At 39.9% G+C, this 10,383-nt stretch overlaps 1 protein-coding gene across 2 annotated transcripts in view; it reads right to left on the bottom strand.

The window, feature by feature from the left end:
* Positions 1-6,154, bottom strand: part of LOC105934150 (myocyte-specific enhancer factor 2A) — a 53,324-nt gene extending 47,170 nt beyond the window's left edge. For both annotated transcript variants that reach the window (XM_012874013.3, XM_012874012.3), the window contains exon 1: positions 6,015-6,154. The gene's annotated coding sequence lies outside the window, so the exon portion shown is untranslated. The remainder of the gene's footprint in view (positions 1-6,014) is intronic.
* Positions 6,155-10,383: the final 4,229 nt, after the last annotated feature.

Consider the following 10,383-nt stretch of genomic DNA (forward strand, 5'->3'; position numbering starts at 1 on the left):
TACAGCCTGATAAACATGGCAGTCCTTTATGATCGCTATATTGCAAAAACTAGCATTGCTGGTTGTGCATCGCGCACAATGCCGAGTATATTCTGTATATTTTAACAGCTCTGCAGTACAGAAAATAGTTTAAAATAGTTTAAAAATAAAATAAAAACTCAAGTAATCAATAAAATTTTCTTCAAAAAAATGTACATCATATTTATCTAATTATTTATTTACATTTTCTAAATGTTAATCTAATATGGTTATAGAAATTAAAATGTGAATGTGATTAACAACAAATACTATAACTAACTACAATACCTTTCAAAACCACTCAACTTAGATCAAAATCATGTCCTTATGTTAGAATGGCCCAGAGATGTTACTGAGATACTTTTTTCAAGTCTTAAGTTTTAGTTTATGTCTCAACCGGGAGTCGCCATTAAACTTGGGTCGCCATCTCTGAAATGGTCCAGTCAAAGTACAGACCTAAATTCTAATTGAGAATCTGTGATGTTGAAAAGATGCTCTCATTCTGTGCAACAATACTTGAGCTACTTTGCAAAGAAAAATGAGCAAATGTCTTAGGTCCTACATGTGCAATACTCCAAAAACCTGCAGCCTAGTGTGGTTCTAAAAAATACTAACTGGATAACAAAAATGCATGGAAAGATTTTTGACAGATTTTTCTGTGTAAAGAAAACTAAAAATCACTATCCTTCCACTTCTCGCCACTTTGTGCTGGGCGGCACATAAAATCCCAGCAAAACACACTGACGTTTCTGGCTGTAACGTGATCAAATACGGCAACGCTGAAGCGCTTAAAATCGCCCTTGCAAGGCACTGTACACGCTGTCGCCGAAAAGAACAATAAAACCTAAGCTGTTTAAAACTCTGAGAGGCAGAGGACCTTGGCGACAGAGTTCACGGTGTTAATTATCATCTCCGCTGCTTCACACCGTGCTGCAGAGCTCATCTGCCTGCTTGGGGTTTCCATCAAATGAAGGCAACACGGCCGCGTCACTGACGAAGAGCACGGCTGCGATAATAAGACCAAAGTGGAAAATCTCCACCCGGCTTTGCATCAGGAAATGTTGTGCGCTGGTGCCACATAGAAGTCCAGGCAGAGCCCAAACACTGTCAGAAAACAAGCCTTTGATTACGATCAGCGCACCTCGACTGCAGACTTGGACAGAAGTCATGGCGTGGATGTGTGTGGCAGCAAATAGACCAGAGGCTGGAGATGGAGGAATTCTTTCACGCCACGCGCTCCTTATTGTCTCAGCAGACTGTCACGGTGACAGCGGAGCCATGACCTGATTACCTGTCCCCTGAAGCCTGTAATCACTAAAGCCAGCAGACAGGCCATGTTGGTCGGCTGACGGGGAAGATAATTGAAGCTGATGGAACAGGCTGCTAGCCACGCCGAGGCAATATGAAAACAACCAGCAGGGATGGACAAGAAGGGGTAAAGATGAATGCCTTGACCAGAGGGTGCAGATGTTTACAAAACTTCTGCTTTTGGGCTCTGCAAGGTTTTTTTTTTTTTTTTGATGGACAGGAAGACGCTTCATGTTTTCAGACTGGGATCCTTTCCCTGGACGCTCATGTCTAATCAGAATGACGTGATGTAATTACTTCGGTTTCATAACGAGCACAAAGCTCCTCCTTTGTTTACTGGAAAAACAACCTGATGTCATCAGTAACATTATGAATAGTAAGGGTGTGAATCACCAGCTTCATCACGACACGATGTTATATCGATCTCTTCTGATGACGATACATTACTTGCTGATATCATAAAGTCTGCTGCGAATGATATGATGCGACAGTATTGGTGTCAACTCACAAGAAAACAAAATATGATTTGACCATTTTACTTCTGAGCTTCAATCAGGCATTTAAATAAAAAACAGCATCGATATTTTCACTTTGCATCGATATAATTGGATCATTAATCATTTAATTGATATATGGATCTGGATCAGTGTATTGTTACACCCCTAATTATGAAACGTCTGGCTTGTTATTTACCTGAGGCTTTGATCAGACTCTATTAGGGGTGTAACGATACATTCAGCTCATACCAGATATCGCCACTTTTTTAACTTTCACAACCAATGTAAGGGCTTCAAAAATCATAAATTGGGCTTTCGAAGAATCTATTCAGCAGATTGTGTGGAGGGAAAAAAATTGGCGCAAACATAAAACATGGAGCAGCAGCATTGCTGTAGTGTGCCATGATCTTGTAGTGGTCGTCATGGGAGGGTGGTGACGTTTAGAGCATGGTGGGGGGGGGGGGGGGGGGGGGGGACAGATCACCTTGGGGAAGCTGAGGAATACATTATATGGCAAATACTAAGAACATAGATTGTTTTTTTTTATGTGACTCAATCCAGCCGCTTTCTAATGTTTGTTTAGGTCATGGAGATCCGATCGTACTTGGTACTTATTTCTGAAGGAATGACTTCAGCACCAAAACCTATTTTGGAAATCTAAAATGTTTAGCTGAGCAAATCAGTGTACTAATGTTGAGGTAAATCTTGTTTATTTAAAATGGATTTGTTTATATGGATTGAAGAGTAAAACATTTGTGCTATGTATGTATTGCCGCCAGCAGGACATTCAGAACAACTGAAGCTACAAAGATTTTTCAAACTTGTACTGTACCAATTCTTTAAAAAGCCCCTATTTTTTTATTAATTTTATTTGATTTAATCATGTTTGTAAAATCATTTACAAAATGTGTAAAGGAAGAAGTGGAAGAAGAAAGAAAAAAGAACAAGATAAGAAAAAAATGGCATAATAAACTATTGCGCATGTTCAAGGGGCAAGGATACACTTATGATTACACACATTCATACTGATCTGTTGTCAGTTTCATTAAGAAATGTCTTAATAACGTGAAGTTGTATATCGCTTTCCCATATTATTTTCATATACACGAATAAAATCTGATACATAAAAGTAACACTTCTAATTCCAATAAAAGCAATAATAATAATAATAATGATAATAAAAATAAATTGTGTATGCAATCCAATAATAATTAACTTTTTATAATGTAATTTAAACTGTTTAATGCTTGGACATTGCTTGAGCTCCACATTCAGGCTGTTTCAAAGCTACACACACACACACACACGCACACGCACACACACACACACGCACGCACACACATACACACACACACACAGATGTAGAAAGGTCTCATTGATGCTGTGATGATGGGTGTTTGCCATTGATTTAAACCTCTTAACTTATAAACTCGTTCTTTTTTGGAAAACAGTTTTAAAATGTTTTGTGGTAGCCGGTTATTTTTGGCTTTGAACATAATTAGTGCTGTTTGTAGACCAGCTACATCCAAGAAAAGTTTTTTTTAACATATCTGATGTGAGGTTTTCAGTTTAGTTGTCATCAATAATAACACCAAGCTTTTTTTTCACCTAATTTATTCGATTTCGAGCTTCATATTCAGTCTACAATTTTCAAATAACACTATTGTTGCTTTACTCAGATCTAAGGACAACTCATCACCATGCGGGCCATGATTTTAATTTATTCATTTCTGCACTCACATTATTTTGCACTTTGAAAGCTTTATTGCTCATTCTAATTGGTGGCAAAATATATTACAGATGGGGATTCCATTCTGTGAAGAAAACACGTCACAAAGGGCTAAATTAAAGCCTCTAAGCAGCCGTGCTGTATACTGCCGAACAAAGGTAATTGACTCATTTTCCTTTGATTGTAAAGTTTTCCCGCAGTTTTTATTAGTCTGTCAGCTCCAACCAAAGATCTGAAAACAGGATTGGACGAAAACGTTTTCACACATGAACAGCACAGATGTTTAGGAGAACATCTGGACAGTTTACACCAAACCCTTTGCACTGTTTCCCCTCGCACATGTACTTTTACAGAGACGGATTCTGTACTTGAAACCCAATCCAACACTAAATGAGACGATATATATACTGGCGCAAGTGGAAAGCAACCTGCTCTAAAACAGTGTTCAGTGCCGTGAAAACGAAAGAGTGACACTTCTCGTTTCACCAAGAACGAAAACAACTGAACAAATCTTTTTGCAAAAAAATAAAAAGTACACTGATTTTATATGCTTTCAACATTGTTATTGGAAACAATCTGCACAACCATGAATAAAAAAAGTTCCTTGTTTAACACTTATTCTGTAAATGTCATATTTTAGCTATGTGTAGTTGGTTAAATATATCAGTAGGTTTTAGCTAAATGGAAAAAATAATAATTTTTCTAAAATAAAATCACAATTCCCCTAAGTAAAAAAAACCTGAAAGTCTTTAAAGCTTTAACAGAGAACAAAGGTGAAACAAGTCCAAAATGATTTCTTAAATCCATCAATCCATAATATGCACAACAAATATCAAACCAAATCTCCCATCAGTTTAAAAGTGGCCACTTTTTATTTCTTTCTCTTGATAAAAGCGAACCAAAATTGTAAGGAACGGGGACTTTAAGACCAAAGTACGCTCTGAACCATCACACCCCTACTATTCAGCGTTAAACCTAAATTTTTGCCTAAATAGTCGTTGTGTCTAAAACTCAAGATGCACTAATCAATATCCGTCAGATTGAAATCAACCAATTTATCCCTTGATTGGCTCTGATCTTTGATCAGACAGAAAATCTAATTTTGCATAAAAACTAACAGCTCCCTACCATTTTTCACTCATAAAACACACTTAACAGCAGCAGTCACATTCATGCAATTCTTTTGAGCTGAATAACAATTTCATAAATATCAGGGACATAGACTTTGATGCAAAAAAGAGGATTATCTTGTAACTTCTTTTTTATATTAAATTCGAAAGCACAATCTCTATCAAAGAACAAGCAACGCATGAGAATCGGCCAAAAACGGAATCGGAAGGTAAAAAGAACAACATTATCTGGTTTAGCCATGCTAAAGTCTGATCTCTGCATCTTTATTAATAGGTAGATATTGACAACATTTGCACACTTACTTTATTATTGCAGAGTTATGAAGCAAAAAGAAATGGAGGGAAATATGTGTCTTTGCAAGAGCAAAGAACAAGAAGAGAGCATACCACGCTCTCTCTACTCATCATCATGCTCTAATCCCTCGTGATCAAACATCATCATATCACCCATCCCAACATCAGGACATGATAGCAGTGTAGTGTACATGGTTTTTAATGAGATCTATATAACACAGTAATACCAATTTATACTATTAAGTGAGAAAAAAAAGCTTTAGAGGTGGTTTTCCATTGACGTAGAGCAAAGATCCTTCAATTACTATTGAAAATTGAGCCTGACCAAGACAACTTTGATATTTCAACGATCCGAAACAAAACTTGGACGAGTTATTCTGGCCCGTAAACATGACACATAATGGACCTTTACCTACCTGGAGGCACAGCTTTGTATAAAACAACCGATTGACTGGAATTGAAAAGTTCTCCTAATTGGATTTCTATTCAATTTACATATATTTTTTATCGTTATAATCGTTTAATCGTTATATATGACGATTATTTCCATTACATTTCGAATCACTGTGTTATTTAATATTAACAAACTAAATTTGGCTGCAGCGTATTATAACCAGGATCAAGATGGCATGTAGGTGAATTGGATTGATTTATATATATATATATATATATATATATATATAGTAGCAGCATTGAGGAGGTACAGTAGAATAACAAGTTGTGAGAGGCACCAGGTCCAGTGCGCTCTGACCGTCTTGATAAAGTCCATAAAGGGGCTTCGGCTTAGAAACACATTCTCCTGCATGTGACAACACAAGCAAGCGATAACTTGCAGTAATCACATGGGTGAAGCATGTCTCCATGAGTTTATTCCCCAGCTGTGCAGAGTGACACAGTTGAAGCGAGAATGTATCGGAACAGTGGATGAAGTGCAGCGGTCCCCTCCCTTTCCCTACAGCATAGAAAGCCGCCTGTAAACAGACTTTCACGTACGTGAGAGAGAGAGAGAGAGGAAAAAAGGCGTTCAGCTCCACTTACCGATTTGCCCACCTCCAAGCAGCTTCTATAAATGCCGTCTTTTTCTCAAAGCGTCCCCAGCCGAGAGAGAAACACACTGACAATGTCCGCCCGCTATATTTAGGAAACTGACAAACTCCGAGCAGCAGCCGCGCGCCTAGCTCCTCCCACCGCAGCTGGGGCGCTGCGACGTCCGCGCGCTGACGTTCAACACTGGGACGCGCTCCGAGACGGGCCGCGGCGATGTGGTGGAGGGGAACAATGTCCAGGTTTCTAGTTATTAATACCCAAAAGGCAGATGTGCTTGACAGTGTGACAAGAGTGACTCCCGCAACAGGCCCGTAAAATAACACCGATTTTTTTTTTTTTTTAAGTAGCCTACTAGTTGACTCCACCAGGACATTCAAGAGCAAGGGCAGATGTAAACTTAGAAGAAAAAAAAAATTTCTCAGATGTTTGACATATAAGAACAAGTATTGCCATCCCTAAAACCAAGGAAAATGTTTTAAAAGGTTACAAACAAGCCATGTTAGATAGCAGTTGTCATAGTTTTTGTGAGCAAAGCATTAACAGTGTGGGGTCTGAACGTTTCACGTGAGAACATCCGATGAAAAGGACAGGGACAGGCAGCAACTAATCGAACAACAATTAAAACAATTAAGACTTCTTCATGTCTAACCATCCTCTGTCAGACCAGCTCACTGCACTGCTTTGTGAAAGGTTTTCACTCTCCTTTCACAAACTTTAGTCTGTTAAATGGTTATTTGTTGTCACAGAGCAACATAGTAGTCTAATAATTGCAAAGTGGAGGGAAAAGGATACATTGAATTTATGTTTGAACTTTAACTGGGCCCTTTTGACATATGAATATGCATCTGATCGGGTTGCCCATCTGACTGGAGCTCGAATAAGCAGAAGAAAATGGATGGGGGATGGATGGATGGATGGATGGATGGATGGATGGATGGATGGATATGCTTTGATCTTGATCTCAATTGCAATTTTATTTGTATAGCACACATGTCATCTCAAGTCAAATTCAATCAAATCATACAGATTGGTCAAAAAGTTTCCTCTCTAAGGAAACCCAGCAGATCGTATAGAGTCTCTCCAAGCAGCATTCAGTCCTCCTGAAAGAGCGTATAGCCACAGGGACCGTCGTCTGCATTGTCCATGGCTTTGCAGCAATCCCTCATACTGAGCAAGCATGAAGCGACAGTGGAGAGGAAAACTCCCCTTTAACAGGGAGGAAAAACCTCCAGCAGAACCAGGCTCAGTGTCTCTGCTCTGTCTTCTCTAACCCCCGTCAGGTCATCTGCCTCGACCGGATGGGGGTTAGAGAAGACAGAGCAGAGACACAAAAAGCACAGTTAGAGGGAAACAGTAGATGATCTGCCTCCCCTGGATGACGGCACAGCCAACAGAACGGCAGACCAGATTCACCTACAATGAAGAAAAAAGACAGAAAGAACAAAAAGTTGAAATAACCCTGATGTCCTCCAGCAGCCTAAGCCTATAGAAGCATAACTACAGAGACAGCTCAGGGTAAGCTAAGCCACTCTAACTATCTCTGCATCAACTCCCTGACCTGTCTGCCGTGTTCCTCAGTCGCCATGATGCTATTTGTTCACTAATTATCTCGAGGAAACCTCTGAGGCCAACTTGCTTCTTTGCCATCCGTTAGTTCCTCATCCAGTGCCACAGTTCCTCTCTTGGTGCCTGCCTGCCATATAGTCCCTCTAGGTCTACGAAACACAACTCATTCTGAGCATTTCTATTAATACGCTCTGTGCCGGCATGACATTTGCAGCTCTGTTTCCCCGCATGAAACCGCACCACTGCTCGCTGATCGTCACCACACTTTGTCTCCTGGCTTCAGCTGCTCTGTCCCATACCCTCGTGGAATGGCTCCTCAGATTTATTCTCTGTGATAATAGCCGCACACCCGCCTTGTTCTTAGCAACTTTGGCCCGTGTGCCTTTTCTCCATCCTCCTCTCAAATCAGAATCAGAATCAAGTTTATTGTCAAGTAGGTTTGCACTTACAAGGAATTTGACTTGGTGTTGATGGTGCAGACAAAACAAAATAGATGTATATACAGAATCTAGAGCTATATACATGGTAGACTGTGCGTTGATGTAATGCAGAAGGTCTGGAGATGCCATGTTGGTGTAAGTGGCAAAATCACATAGCAATGGATGTGATTTTTAAATAGGGCTTTGTTTCCACCAGAGTCACATGATTTCCAGCAATTACAAGAAAACCCAAAGCCGCTAAATCCTCGCAAGCAACTCTCAGAAACCCGTCCTCCACTAAAAGTTAAAGTAATCACAAAGTAGCACCGGGGAAGAGAGTGAGAAGTGAAGAAAAAGTTTTGGGTAAATACTTTTTGGCGACTATTGAAGTCAGCATGTGAGGGGTCCCATGCAGACACCCAGAGTAATAACTGATCTATTGATTCGGCCTCAGCCTAAAGGAGAAAGCAAACTTGTGACTATGAGGTCACCGGAGCGAATGGAGAGGCAGCAGAAATTAGCTGGGAGCAGACCATGCTGCGCTTCCTCTCCCCATCCACAGCGCTGCTTGTGAACTTTCAGGCCCGATCACTGAAGTCCTCGTTGTTCCAGAGCTGCTGCGGGGGGGAGGCTTTACTTACATATGTGAGCAGAACGTGTGTCTTGTCTCAGCTGCCATGACTATCTTAATGAGTTCTCATTTTCTCGGCGGGTGGCTTTATTTTTTTTATTTTTTTTATTTTGGTCTTCGCCTTTGTTTGCTTCGATGCGCCAGCTGGAGAGGCCCGGCGAGTTCATCTTTTATTTGCAGTGATGTTTTGTCAGGGTGTGACAGGGAACAAAGAAACAACTGTTTCTGCTAAGGACCAGAGCAACACCAGACCATCATCATCAGGAGAGGTCAGACAAGTCAAAGATACAATCAAGAGATTCAAGAGCTGGTTAAAAAAAAAAAAAAAACGAGGAGCAGTGAGCGATTAGTAACATGACAAATATTATTAATGCTTCGGTTGTAGTTTATTCATTTCCAATGAGGAGCAAAACCTGTGAAGAGTTTAAGTACGGCAGAATGATGTCCCAAATGTGGAAGCATACAGCGCCACCATGTGTCCCTCAGCCAAATGACAAGAGAGGCTTCTCGTGTCGGCGTCAATTTTTTTTTCAGCGTAGAATCACAGAGAGTTTGTTTCGTTGCAATAACTTGCAATATGGTGAGTTTTTACATGGGTGATGTAAAGATGAAAGCACAGTTCCTCCACATCTACCGGCCTACTGGGTTCCAGTTCAGAAATGTACATATAACACAGAAACAACCAGAATAAATTAGTTTAATTTGGATGCATAAAACTCAGAGAAGACATTGTGGATGGAAGAATGATTCTTGGAAAAAATGGCTTAAGCTCAGTTAGATTGTATGGAGGCCTTATATACGAGGAGAAGTAATATTTTAGGTTACTCTAAGCTAAACAGGCTTGTGGCTTTCTTCGTGCCAGTCTTCCTTGATGGCTGTAATCTTGGAGCGTATCGAATGGGTGATGTGTGGAGAGAGTCTCCCGCCTGAATTGTTGATCTCTGAAGCTCCTCCAAAGTTACCATGTGCTTGTCAGGTGCTTCTCTGATTAATGCCGTTCCTACACTGCAAAAACGGAACTAAAAATAAGTAAAATTTTCTTAAAATGTGTGTATCTGTCCTTGATTTGAGCAGGTAAATAAGATGATATGCCAACAGAATAAGATTTTTGCACTTAAAATAGGAACAATTCATCTCCATCATCTTATTTCAAGTGCTAAATGTCTAATTATCTTAATTTAGGGGTCAAAATACTCATTCCATTGGCAGATGATCTTATTTACCTGCTCAAATCAAGGACAAAAACACTATGTTTAAGAACATTTTGCTTATTTTTAGATCCATTTTTGCAGTGTACCTGGTCTGTCAGGTCAGATGGACGGCCATGTCTTTCCATTTACACATGATGGACTGCTATGGTACCGTGGGAGATGTTCAATGCTTGAGATATCGTTTTATAACCTAACCCCACCTCAAACGTTCTCCCTGACTTATCTGCTTGGTGTTTACTACCTAGAGGAGCTGTGAGTGCAATTTGATTTGCACAGATTTTTTTTTTATTCAGAGGTTAAAGATTAAAGGGTTGGGGGGGGGGGGGTGCTTCTCTGACCAGGTTCCTGTGCATTGCAATAAATATAGACAATTAAGAAAAATATATTGTGCACTTTAACATAAATGCTAATGAAAACTCAAGGTTACAACTTGACAACATTTACTCCTGCTTTGTCAAAGCATCCCTATCGTATGTGTGGACAGTCAGTAAACACGGCATGCCGCTTTTACAAAACACAAGAGTCTGTCGTGT

Source organism: Fundulus heteroclitus, chromosome 21, assembly GCF_011125445.2.
Source record: "Fundulus heteroclitus isolate FHET01 chromosome 21, MU-UCD_Fhet_4.1, whole genome shotgun sequence".
NCBI lineage: Eukaryota > Metazoa > Chordata > Actinopteri > Cyprinodontiformes > Fundulidae > Fundulus > Fundulus heteroclitus.